The sequence below is a fragment of the Perca flavescens genome, chromosome 20, assembly GCF_004354835.1.
Source record: "Perca flavescens isolate YP-PL-M2 chromosome 20, PFLA_1.0, whole genome shotgun sequence".
NCBI classification, from domain to species: Eukaryota; Metazoa; Chordata; class Actinopteri; order Perciformes; family Percidae; genus Perca; species Perca flavescens.
In genome coordinates, this window is record NC_041350.1 from 4,055,827 (window position 1) to 4,070,019 (window position 14,193).

General features: G+C 41.7%; 1 protein-coding gene across 1 annotated transcript in view; it reads right to left on the bottom strand.

Annotated features, from left to right (window-relative positions):
• arhgap5 (Rho GTPase activating protein 5) overlaps positions 1 to 6,450 on the bottom strand; it is a 56,879-nt gene extending 50,429 nt beyond the window's left edge. Inside the window, exon 1 of the mRNA XM_028566834.1 lies at positions 6,160 to 6,450. The gene's annotated coding sequence lies outside the window, so the exon portion shown is untranslated. The remainder of the gene's footprint in view (positions 1 to 6,159) is intronic.
• Positions 6,451 to 14,193: the final 7,743 nt, after the last annotated feature.

Genomic DNA, 14,193 nt, shown 5'->3' on the forward strand with positions numbered 1-14,193 from the left:
GTCAGAAAGCAAACCGACCAGCAGGTCTGTCAGGTTTACAAACGTAACCACAAACCCCTACAATAGCTCATGTGCTGCTACATGTGCCACACCTGACTGTAGCAAGCAGCCAGGGAGAAGTGTACCTGAGTTTATGAACGGGTGAAACACTACACATGTGCACATACACTTGAGAGGTGGAACTAATGCCCGCAAGCAAGGTATTTCCATTACTAACTGATGACTAATTGTTGACTTTAAAATGGAAAAAATGCCCAAATTAGCTAAGTTCCAGAGATGTAGACCTACAAATAGCTTCCTCAGTCCAACCAACAGCCAAAAAAAAACCTAATTGAATATATGATATTCACGATGGCTCAGTAGTTAATACCGCTGCCTCACTCCTGCCATTGCCCTTGTAAATACTGGATACTAGGACTGTACAATTAATCAAAATTTGATTGTGATTTCGATTTCTAACGATCATTAAAAACAATGAAATCCAGAAAGATTTCGCATTAAATTATAATTTTATAAATTACATTTAGCAAGGAAACACTTATTTTGTCATGTGTTGTGAAGGGGAATTCAAAAAGTTCAACGGGAAAAGTGTTGCGGGAAATATCACAGTTCAAGGGGTTTCCACTATTTATTTGTTTAACTGTTTTGTTTTTTTAAGATCATTAAATGCAACATCTTTCCAAAAGTCAATGAGTAATCGTGTTAAATAACCATGATAAGGGCTGGGCAATATGGAGAAAATCAAATATCACAATATTTTTTACCAAATACCTTGATATCGATACCGCAACGATATTGTAGTGTTGACTATTGGTGCTTTCACAAAATAGTTATACAATGAGATTTTAGATAAATAATCATCAGTGATGTGGATAATAATGACTAAGTGGGGAAAAGGCAAATAATAGAACAGTTAAAACAGTCTGGTAAGTTCAGAAAATGACATCACTCTTAAAGAGCAATGTTTCCTCTATGTTGATTTTGTAGTGGCGGCCCACCTTGGCAGAATTTCTGCCACCATGGTATTAGAAATTAACTCCACATACTGTTGTGTGTTGATGTAGTTTGTCAAAACGTTCGCTTTCTTCCAAGTTGCCTATTAAACCAACAGCTCCACCAAAAACGTCACCGTGGTGGGTCCGTTCTAATTCATTTTGTAGACCTGTTCTAGATGTTAAGTGCCCTATAGTTCCTTCGAGAGGTGCACGTCAGGCTACGGCATAGGGTCCGTGTCTCCACGTAGCTCCATACGTAGCCACGGCGTAGATTTAACGCAGAAGCATAAATCACACTTAAGTCAGGACGAGTTAAATGCAGGGGGAACATTCGTTGTGTGTGTAAATGTACTTGGCAAATAAAATAAGTACTTTATTATAAACAGTATTGCTGGTAACTGCAACTAACATTTGGAATAATTACTCGGCTGGCAATAGACTTAAGCCCATCAATTACAACAACTGAAATCTATTAATTTCTTGTTGATCGACTACCCAACTGATTCCTACAGCCCTACATTCCTCCCGCTGATTCCCATCCAAACCACAACGTTTCAGCAGATTAGACACCCACATCCAAGCATCTGTTTTGCATTTTTGTCGGCCAATATCAAAGTCCATATTCGCTCTGCTTTCAACACACAGGGTCGAGAGATAGTAAGACTCATGAATAAATGTTAACATGTATGAAGAGAGGAATGAAGGCAGCGCTAACCAGTTAGCCATAAACACCTGGATGGAGCCTGTGATGGTCTTGTAACTGCAAAACACTACAGCCCAAACTGCATTTGTGCTGCACTAACAGCTAAAAGTAGCCTCGTGCATCATGATTAGTCTATTCACTGTGAGGCTGAAAGGGGGGGATTAAGGTATCACTTGGCAAGCTGGATTTAGAGATGACTAAATGCTGTTAAGCCTGAAAACACAGCAGAACACACTGTTGAGGATGGTAGACCTTTTAAAGCTGCACACAGCTGAATATTTAGGTAAAAATAACCTTTTTTTGTTGTTGTTGTTCAGCCTCAATAACAAAGCGGGGCTCCAACAGAGATGTGGGTCCCATCGACTTTAAATGAGGCACCACTGACTCATTATCTTTCCCCCAGAAGAAATTCTGATCTCCCACAGGAAGAGATGAATCAAAAAGTAAAACTCAAACAGTCTCCTATTAAGCGACGACTCTCAAAGCTCCCTGGCTCAAAACGTTACAATCTTTTCCCTCCTTCTCCTCTTAATATAAATCACGACAGACCAGCCAGGGCTGACCCCGCCTCGCAGGGTTTCTGGGTGCTCACTTTAAAATTTTTAAACCATTACCGTTACCATTTTTTTCCAACCACTAGTGCACAAAGTTGCGTAATGCAGTTGTAATTGCTAGCTACCTCATCACTAGTGGAACTAAAGTTGTAATACAAAAGTGACAAAACATAACACAGAAACTACTTAAACTTTCTGAAATGTTAAGCTTGATTTATGGTTCCGCGGAGGCTCCGCGCAGAGCTTTCGCCGTAGCCTATGTAAGCGGCCTGATGTGCGTTGGTGTGTGCGTCGAGCCGGCATGTGTGTGTGGCGTTGCTGCGACGTGACATGTTAAATTTTTTTGGGAGGTGCACGTCAGGCTACAGCGTAGGGTCTCCACGTACGTAGTCACGGCGTAGATTTAACGCAATATAAATCGCGCTTAAGTCTCAGAATGTGTCCTTAAAGGGTGTAATAAGGGGTGAGACCATCGGATTATACGTAGAATATGAATAATTCTTCCACTCTTTATTTTCGATTCACTGCGCAACTGCGCCAAAAAAACATCTACCTTGTGTATATTTCAATCTTACAATTACAATATTGCTACTAATATATTACCATTGCACTGAACTGCCTTGCACTATTTTTATATTTAAATCTTAAATCTCAGACTATACTGATATTGCACTATCCCTTCCCTCTCTTCAATTGTTATTGTATGTTTTTTGTAAAATTGTAAATTGTATTGTATTGTTATAGTATATACTTAACAGTATTTTTTTATATATATTTCTTACTGTCCTTTCTATTTTTATTCTTTATATGTTAAGTGAGTGTTGTACTTTGATAGAAAAGATTACCCGCAGTCAAATTCCTTGTTTGTTGACATAAACCTGGCCAATAAAGCTGATTCTGATCTTGGTTGCTGCCAGTCAAAACAAAGCTTTGATTACTTCAATCCAAAACTACGTAAAAGGGCACCGGGCTGGTGCTTACTTGCAAAAAAAAATGTTTTCCCGTTAAAAGAACGTCAGAAGTTTTAAAGCAAAAACTCAACTCACAAACCCTGATGTCACCCTCCTCCTCCTCCAGAGTCGGGTTCAGACCTGAAGCAGAGCATTACTCATCTGATTTCCCCCTTTCCGAGGTGTCAATGATGGAAGAATAACAGTTTGCGGGCCAACTGACACGATCAAGCCTAAAGCTGATACCAATATTGAATATTTCCCACAACATTAGCAGATGCCCATATGCATTTCCGTCCTGGTCTTTACAGCACATGTGGGTGCAAAGCTTTTCAGACGTAAATCTGATGAAGCCAATATCAACAAGGCATCGCTGCTTCTCAAGAGTACAAGCAAATAAATGCTTAATACTGTCTTACATATTATATGAGTAGGACTTGTTATACTCATGGGCAACAGCATATTTATTTAAGAAAATTGTGTTTCAAAACTTGTCAATATTTGCAACCTTCAGGTGATAGGAATATACTCAAGATTATCAAACTGAAAAACAGCGTTGGCTCCAAACACATTCAAGGGAGAAAGCTGAGGAGAAAACCCCTTAACTGTGGTGATGATAATGATGAACACAGAGTCCAATCAAATCAATCACTCAGCATGTGTAGACGCTGAAACAAGATAATGGAAACAGCAAAAGACCCTGCTGATATGAAGCGGATATTTATTGGGCCCCACTAATAATTGATTCCTTCATCAATCTCTGTAGCCGAGGAATGTGACATTAAGTGGGGGGTAAGCCCTATGTTCCCACAGCCCTATGTTCCCACATTTCTAAGATATTTATAAAAATTAGGCCCTATGTTCCCACATTTAAGATTTTTCTTAAAAGTAGGTCCCATGTTCCCACATTTCTAAGATCTTTCTTAAAAGTAGGCCCTATGTTCCCACATTTCTAAGATTTTTATTTCACTGAAAATTAGGCCCTATGTTCCCACAGCCCTATGTTCCCACATTTCTAAGATTTTAATTAAAATTAGGCCCTTTGTTCTCACATTTCTAAGATTTTTCTTAAAAGTACGCCCTATGTTCCCACAGCCGTATGTTCTAACATTTCTAAGATTTTTATTAAAATTAGGCCCTATTTTCCCACATTTCTATGATTTTTCTTAAAATTAGGCCCTATGTTCCCACAGCCCTATGTTCCCATATTTCTAGGACATTTTCAAAATTAGGTCTTGTGTTCCTACATGTCCCTTCAATTTAAGCCCTATCATCCCACAACATTTTTTAGGGTTATGGGTTAGGGGGATAAAATCTGATACAAATTTATGAAAAAGGAAATGTGGGAACACAGGGCCTAATTTTGAAAAAAAAAATCTTAGAAATGTGGGAACATAGGGCTGTGGGAACATAGGCAAGCTCTTATTAAGTGTACACTGAGAGGACTGCAAAGGGCTGGAGAAACACCATCAGGATGGTTTGTTAGATAGAAGCCGGACAATCCCTTTAACGAGAGTTTGGGTAAAGGTACAGGGAGCTGCAGCAGTCCGATGCAAATGGCATGCAGAGATGCAGCAGGACAAACCCACTGACCTGACCGACTGCTGCTACACACTGAATAAAAGAGCCGATAAGCTGCTAATGACAAAGTGTGGTTGCAACTTCTCATCACGGCTGAGACGTTTAAAATCACCCTGTTAACGTCGGAAAAATTCAATCATCAGAACCAGTGGCAGAACCAGTGGCACGCCTGGATCTGACCCTGCATACATCTCCAATGCTAATGTTAGCCATTAGCAGGACATTAACGTTGGAAACTGGCAACCCATTAACTTCCAAACGAACTAAGAATAAGTTCAAATACAATTTGAAATGAGAAATTGAAGGTTTTGAACTCAGCACAGTCGGTTAAGGGGAGACACTACAGGTAAATAAATAGGGAAAATATTTTAACTAACAGACCATGAAACTTCACTTACATTATGACAATTATTTTTTGTATTACAAGTTTTCAGAATTTTTTATGTTTAAAAATGCAAATAAGGCATTATGTAATGCTAACTTTTGGAGAATTTAGAAGAAATCTACAGACACAAATAGTCAAGAGTGTAGTAAAATAAACACCTATAAATGTGTAGCCTATTTTGGATGTTGTTTTTTTTCACTAGTCTGAAAGAAGACATGTTAAGGAAGGAAGCTAAATAGCCCAACATCTCAGAATTAAAAGAAATGTTTTTTTGCCTGTGTGTCTCTTTAAGGTTTGAATTTTCTTTTCTTTTTTAATTTCCAAACTAATTTTGAATTTGAACCCATTTGTTGCCTAAAAATGAAACCTATCAAAAAAAAAAAAAAAGGGTGGATATCACGTTATACATCAAACTATACGGGGGGAAAGGGGGCACTGCCGGGGTGTGTGTGTGTGTGTGAGTGAGAAAGAGAGAGTTATCGGAGTTAACGTTACGGGTAATGAGTTAGTTAAGATTTAAATTAAAACCAACAAACGCTTATGGTAATGCGTCAAAGCACCGTAGCTAACGTTCGCAACAGAAGCATTCGATACGGCGGTTATTAATGCCTCCTGGGGGACAGGACGTGAAACCCGGCTCGGCCTGGCTTCTCCCTGATACTCCAGGAGAGAGAAAAAAACCCACCTTTCCATCCAATCCCGATTAGCTAACATTAGCCGAGCTATGTTAGCATCGCATGCCAAAAGGGGGGTGGTGTGAGGGATAGTTAGCTAGCCAGCGTTAGCAACACCAAACCCAGCCTAACGTTGGGCAGAAAGCGGTTTAAAAATCACACCCTGGGCTTAGTTTAACAGCCCACACTCATATTACCACCACAGTTGTCTTTAACCCGGAATACCGCAGTTTTAAGGCCAGGTTTCGCCCACAGAAAAGAGTGCTAGCAAAGCTAATGAAGTCCCAATCCCAGTCCAAATACATTCCCCTACCCACCTATTAACATGGTCGCTCCCAGATCCACATACCACGGAAAAAAGGAGGAAGCGTTCCCATATTACAAGGCAAAACAACTCCTTTTTACAATCCACAATCTGCGGTCGTTAGTGTCCTTCGGCAAGATCCGAAGTAGGGTTCAGTTGTCGGTGGTAGTCCTGTGTAGTTCCAATCGGCCGGTTAGCCTGTATTTTAGTGTGTTATAGCTAGTGTTGTTAGTGTGGTATGCGATGTAAGCCGAAACCTGCTTTTCTCTGCTCCCTCCCCTCTCAGCAGCACTGGCAGGCAGTAATGGCGACTCTCTCTCTCTCCTCCACTCCCCACACTCTGAGTCTATGTCGCTCTACCTTTCCATTCAGTCTCTCTCTCTCTCTCTCTCTCTCTCTCTCTCTCTCTCTCTCTCTCTCTCTCTCTCTCTCTCTCTCTCATGTTAGGCCTATATGAAAAGTCCTCATATTCCAGCTTCTAAAGTGTGAATATTCTCTAGTTTCTTCTCTCCTCTGTGACTGTAATTAGACTGTTGTAGGCCTATTATGTGTTTTATTTTTAAAAGCCTAACCAGGGACAAGGCCTGCAAATCAGCTTTGGCTAGAAGTCCCATACACTGCATCGGTTGCACTTTATTTAAATGTAATAATGCCTACTACATCATATTGGTAGTCCCTTGTCATCGATTGTGTTTTTGATATTCATGGACAGGATCTCAGGTGCAGGTTTCTGGCTCGGGGACCTCAGATTTGCTTCTCTGCTCTTTGCAGATGATGTGGTTCTGTTGGTTTTCATTAGACCGTGACCTCCGGCGCACGCCGGGGCGGTCAGCAGCCGAGTGTGAGGGATGACAGACAGCCGGGCCCAAGCCTGAAGCTGTGGTTCTCTGCAGGAAAGCGGTTGATTGCTCCCTCAGGGTTGGGAGTGAGTTTCTGTCCTAAGGAGTTGAAATATCTTGGGGTCTTTTTTTACCAATGAGGGTAAAATGGAGGCGTTGTGCCGGACCATTGTGGTGAAACGGAAGCTGAGTCGGAAGGCAAAGCTTTCAATTTTGATATTTTCCGATTGGTCATGAGCTTTGGGTAGCATATGGTAAATAAAAGAATGAGATTGCGACTGAAATTTGCCTCTTAGTGCTATAAAAATGTGTCATATGTATTTCATAAATAGACTGATCGACTTATCATTTAATTGTTTCAGCACCACTGGCAGATAAAAACATCTGTGCTGCCACAATAGACATTGTGATAAAATCTGCTTATGGTAAATAACCAGCAACAAACCTGCAATGCTTACAACCCACATGTCACAGACCCACAATCATTATATTATTATATTACATCACATATATATGTAACTTTAAGGCTAAATGAGGGTTAAAAGATGTGTGTTTTGCCTATTTCTGTGTCTCTCTCATCCTCATTTCATAAATAGATATTACACATCTCTTTCTATCTTTGTGTCTCTTTTCTTCATTTCAATAATCTTCTTTATTGGCATGAATGTAGATGAGCCATGTTGCCAAATCATCTGAATACAAATTAAAATCTCTCTCTCGCTCTATCACTCTCTCTGTGATGTAATTATGTTGGGGATTTTGTTTTTCAGTGAAAATTGTTTAATTATGTATAATGTTCCTGTAAATGGGGGAAAAAAGCTAATTTGCTCAACAGGGAATGCAGTCTGTGCGATCACTATCATCATGAAGTCCTACTTTTTTCGATTTGGAGAACTAAAACAGTCAGTTAATCAGGGGCATAAATATAGACAGCGCAGGCAGTGCGGTTGCACGGGGACCCCTGGGTGGGCATGAGACTGGGCTGTTGGGTGGGGGGGGGCTATAGACAGAGCAGGCCCTCTCAAAATGTGTTGGGCAGAGAGTGAGAGTGACTTGTGAGTGATTCAGATTGCCACCTCCGAAATACACTGGTGTTCAAAGAACTCTTGTTAAATTAAAAAAAGGTGCCATTTGATATGCATACCCTCAAAAAAGGCAAACCCATCTTCATCCTGTTTTTTGTGTGTAAAATACTCAGTAGCAATCTAGTTTATATCCACTTCCGGGATTGCTACGTTGCAGACGGAAAATCCGCCAGATTTTGGCCGGATGTCCGTTGGTGTTCTAACCTCTGGTGGATTTGTGAGGACTATGGTTAACTGCTCCTCAGGTCTATATCTATGATCTGTAATTACCTCTAAAAAAATGTAAGGGGGATTTGAAAAGTCATCGGCCCGACACCATCATATACAAACCACCTATTTGGGATTCAAAACAATTGTTTTTCTCTGAAAAGTGACCATTTTTTATTTTCTTTGGTCTTTTTTTGTCATATACAGATATGCAATGATGATTGCTGGGTAATATGTATGTTCATGTTGTCCAATGTTAAGTCTCTATTTGATCATGTGACAATACGATATATGGTAGCTAGTTTAGGCATAAAATCTGTCAAGAGGGACAGAGCACATCTGCAAGCAGAATGCCTAATGGTGTGTGTGTGTGTGTGTGTGTGTGTCATAGCATGCATTAGGGAATGTCGTAATAGCCTGCACTGCGGCCCATCGTTACTAGATTATGCCACTGCAGTTAATCAATCATTTAATCAGTTCTTATAATATCATTTCCTTAATAAGTAAGGTGAAACAACATTGCAGTCACAATATTGACAGTAATGAAAAGAAACCGTGCAGCCACCGTTAGATGGGCCGTGGGTGCACAAAAGGAGTCCTCAGTGAAAGTCCTTCATTTATATTTCAGTTGTTCTGGGTTTTGGGATCAATATGTGCTGCTGGTTCCAGAGGATTCCCTCGAGTGCAATGCTGTGTTAATGAGCCTCCGTGCTCAGAAAGACTACACTCGCCCAGATAACAGTGAACAGACTCAGCGGGATGGGTCAGGCAATCTAAAATTAAACTGAAATTAAAAGCATGAAACTTAAAACGTTGATAATTATTGAAATCCCTCGAAAGGTTGGTCTTCTTCCTGAGAAACAGCTCCCAAAACCAAATGTGTAGAAACGAAAACATTATCATTGGAGATGTTCTGTCTGTCTGCTTTAGTTTGGTGCATTGATCTTCTCTTCTTGTGGATAACGAGGAGAAGTAGCTTTGAAATATCAAAAAATGTTTCTGAAAGCCAAAACATTATATGATGATTAAACATACACGTGTGTGTGTGTGTGTGTGTGTGTGTGTGTGTGTGTGTTCAGTGTGTCAGGATTAAAATGCGAGGGCTTCTTTTTGTTCCTTAAGCCGCCATTTTGCACCAATGATGTAACAATCCCATAGGGACAAATCCATCAGAGAAGAGGAAACAGAGAGCCATTTGTCGACCTGCAGTGGGACAGAGACCAGAGTGCAGATATGGGGGGGAGCAATAAAGGGAAATAGATGCACTTGATGGCTAAATTTATGTGCTGTTAAAAAAATCATTCTACATTCTAGAGCTGAAATTGTTATCAATCAATATGTCCGTTTTATCAATTATTATTTTACAGTTTCCACAATCAATACATCATTTAAAAAAAAAAATCATTTTAAAAAGACTACTTTGACATTTCAGGAAATGTATTCACTTTCTGGTTGTGAGTAATTAGATCCATACCACTGTGTATGTCTGTCCAGAGGTAGTCTATAAACACGACGTTCCACTTCCGGGATTGCTGTGGAAATTCTCTTCTCGGCTGGATGGCCGTTGCCATGGTCTTTCTTTGTGATGGCATTTTAAACTCAGGTCGATTTTTTGAGGACTATGGTTAACTGCTCCTCAGATCTCTGCAGGGTAAATCCAGACAGCTACACTGTCAGAAATAATGTGCAAAATGTGTACTTTAAGGGGTCCAACAGCTCGTCACTGGGGCAGTACCCTCAAAGGTACAACAATTGTACCCCTTTACAAGGGTACATACTTGTTCTCTTACAGTTTGTACCCTTTGGGAGTAATGTGTACCCCTGGGGACATTAATGGACCTAAATGCTCTAGGACAAAAATGTACCCTTGCAAATGGTACACATTCAGCCTTTAGAGGGTACTGCCCCACTGACAAGCACTTTGTGCCTTGTGATGGCAAATTTGTACTCCGAACAACATGAGAAACAGTCGAAAATAAAGTTATATATCTGTCTGTCCAATCTGAGTTTTCTGTTGCATGACTAAAACCACTTTTGAACGTACACATTCCACCAAAACAAGTTCCTTCCAGAGGCTATTTTGCAGAGGCACCGTTGCTCCGTCTGGCGCCTAGCGCCGCCCAAGACGATTGTGATTGGTTTAAAGAAATGCCAATAAACCAGAGCACGTTTTTCTCCCATCCAGCAATGCTGTGTGGACTAGCCAGACCCTCCTCCGCAGCGATGTGGAGGAAGGTCTGGCAAAGGCTTTATCTTAGCATAAAGTCTGGAAACAGGGGGAAACAGCAAGCCCGTCCAGCGGAAACAAAATCTGCCAACCAGCACCTCTAAACCTGACAAATTAAATAATTACAAGACCTTCAAAAAGTGGTCTTGAGACCAAAACTGATCTGGAGTACTACAACACTGGAGCTTCCACCGGAGGAGAGGAGAGGCACTCACCTATATGGACAATTTAGACTTGCAAATGCACTTAACCTGCATGTCTTTGGACTGCGGGAGGAAACTGGAGCACCCAGAGGAAATCATACAGGCACAGGAAGAACATAAAAACTACATTTTGATTGTACATTTTACAACAATAACAGCCCTTTTTTTAGCAACTGTGTACTGGCATAGACATGGGTTCTTTTTATAAACCCTATTTTAAGAAATGTTATAAATCAACACAAAAGTACTGTAGAAGTTGCTGAGTAGGTCGACTTGTGTGTGAAGAGCGTGTGTGTGTGTGTGTGCGTGTGTGTGTTATTTGAGGAGTTAGAGAGTCGGCGGCTGCCACAGGCGACCCCTGCTGCAGGCGCCGCACCATCAGCACCTCCATATGGAATCTGCAGATATTCCACTTTCTGTCAGCGTTTCATGTTTCACACATTTCTGGTTTGTTAAATCCCGACAGGGCGTTTTTTTTATTTATTTTTTTTATTCTTTTCTCAGCGTGCATTCTCTCCGAGCCTCAAAGTTTGTGGTGCTGTAACACAACACTGTCAAACTGGGACGAGTGCAGCAGCAACACGGGGCTGTTAGATTGGCTCGGGGGATGGGGGGGAGACAGAGCGAGTCTCTCGGTCTTGCTCTCGCTCTCGCTCTCTTCAACCTCTGCTGACGAGGTTCCTCTGAGCAAGGCAGGATGTTATGGCGCGTCTGCTATAAGCAGCAGTGGAAGCAGTACGTTCAGCGTCCGGTTATAGTAGCTTTATTCGTCGTTCATTAATCACAGCGAGTGTAACAGGAACACAGTATAGTTCCTGTGGAAACACAAGCCGACATTCAACAAGTAGGCCTAATCCAGGGCAATAAATAATGGACACAGCAGGTTCAACAAGCACAGGACAATATTTAGAGGAAAAGTGACGAATGTGTTCAGGGTTCAACAGTAAGGTTTGCCCGATGGCCCAGGGCAAGTAAAACACAACGTTGGGCAAGTAACAACCCGTTCTCACTCTGAGCTCGTAAGGCAGTGGCTGTCAGCGTCAGATATGACGTAAAAAGCGTGTGTGTAGAACACACTGGGCAGCGCTATTACGAATCCCACTATGGCCACGCCAAGACCCGCCCTTCAATAGCATTTATTGGCCAGGCGTCCATGAGAACGCAAGGTAAAGTAACCCCATTTGTTCAGGTCTTATCCCCTGACCAATCGGCTATCCTAATCTTAACCACTCGAGGTGAGATGCCTAACCCCAACCAATCGAGCTGCTTCGTAGGGCGGGTCTTGGGTCGTGGCCATAGTGGGATTCGTAATTTTGCCACCGGGATGAGCAGCAGCTACACTTCGTTTAAAGATGACGTAAGAGCGACTACGATAGGGAGTAGTATGAAAGCCCGAAAATCGTCCCGCGTGTCAAATTTCCTAAACCCAACCGTCCCGTTCTTCTTTACCTAAACCCAACCGTCTGTTCTTGTCCCGTGTCATGGAAACGTAAGCCCACCCACGACCTTTTCCTTAACCTAACTGCGTCAAAAGTAAGGGTGGTGGTGGCACAGTGTATATGACACATACCTTTGGAGTGGGAGACCCGGGTTCGAATCCCACTACGATACATCCACCAATGTGTCCCTGAGCAAGACACTTAAGCCCTAGTTGCTCCAGAGGCGTGCAACCTCTGATATGCAGCAATTGTAAGTTGCTTTGGATAAAAGCGTCAGCTAAAATGACATGTAATGTAAAAAAGTGACGCCAATAGTCCCGACCCAGCGCGTTTATAAAGCGCGTTAAATCTGACGCTAAAGGAGACTTTTAGGGTCAATGACAACACCAAAGGCACCTGACCAAGCGTCTGTATTTTATGCAATGGGAGTGACAATGTGTTGCAAGTAAATAGAACAACCAACTTGTTGGCGTTCTAGTTTTCTTGCCTCTTGGCAAATGCTTGTTGAACGATTTGATTTGGCCGATCAAGAACTGAGTTTGCGCTTGAAGCTTTGGACGTTTTTTTTTCTTCCTTTCTTTCAATTTTTGAATGGTTTTGATGCTTTTTTTAACGTTTTTTGGGGTTTTTTTCCCCCCACACTTTTGCTGTGATTTTTGTTTTGTTTTTCACTCCTTTATTTTTATTTTTTTTAAAGATAATTTTTTGGGCTTTTCCACCTTTATTTGATAGGACAGCTAGGTGAGGAAGGGGAGAGGCATAAACCTCTCAGTATATGTGCGCCTGCTCTACCCACTGAGCCAACCCGGCCACCACTCCTTTATTTTTTGACACTTTCTTTGACGCTTTTTTCCAAAAAAAACAACAGCAAAAAAACAATTTGTATAGGGGCCAGTAAAAATAGATTTTGTGAATTTGTTTGCGAATTTGTTTTCACTTGCCCGATCTGACAAGTGAAAAAAAACCTTAACGTTGAACCCTGGTGTTCGTTCAAACAGACAAAAGCAACAAATGGAACAGAAGTAACGAGGGGGTGTGGGAGCTTAAAATATCATCATAAGTAAAACAAAAAATGTATTGTACTTGTATTAGTAAGGCACTGCAGTTGCTTTTTCTTAATTTCATCTTCAGTCCAAAGATGAGTTGTGCGTAGCTTAGCTTCCCCATGCACACAACCGAAAGCACCGGAGATAGTTTACCCAGGAAAGAAGAGATTGGAGATCACGGATTGATTTGCAGCCTTTAATTGTGCAAACAGACAACGCATTCTCATGAAGTCGTTCATATGATATCATACGAAAAATGATGCATAACAATCCATATGATATACAATGAAATCATGCCGACTGCCCGGGCAGTCTTGTGACGACCGGTCACATGACAGTCAAGTTTAGCGGTCTGCGCGATCACGGAAGGCTTGTATCATGTGGACACGTCGAGAGCGTTGTTGTTATTACTTAGAATTCCTCAGAAACTACGCACTATAGCTTTAATGTTTCCGTATCAGACGTGGATTCACTGAATCAAAGAGGTCCTTCTGAAGTCGAGAACCGTCTCCTCTGTCTGTCTCGCTGACTTAGAGAGAGAGAGAGAGAGAGAGAGAGAGAGAGAGAGAGAGAGAGAGAGAGAGAGAGAGAGAGAGAGAGCTTGTCGTCCTTGCAGGAGCAGATCTCTGTCGGCTGACTCGTGCCCGTTAGCAAGGAGCTGAGGAGCAGAGTCATCAACAGATTTAATGACACGATGGCTCTGATGTGTGCTGATGCAGGCCAGGGTCATGTGGGGGGGGGGCAGTTGGATGTTGACTCTCTGACTGCCTGTTGCTAGGAGCTGCAGGGTGATGGTCACCAGCGTCTGAGGGACCGAGTGTGTGGTGGTGCTGACTCACAGTCTATAAACAGCGTATGTACTCTGTAGGGAAGCGTATCTCCAGTAGGGGTGGACCGATTATCGGGGCCGTTTTTTTGGTAGTTTGTAGATGATCTTTATCGGCGTTTTATTTGCCCGATAACCGATACAGTTAACCAATTAATAGGTGGTTACTTTGGCT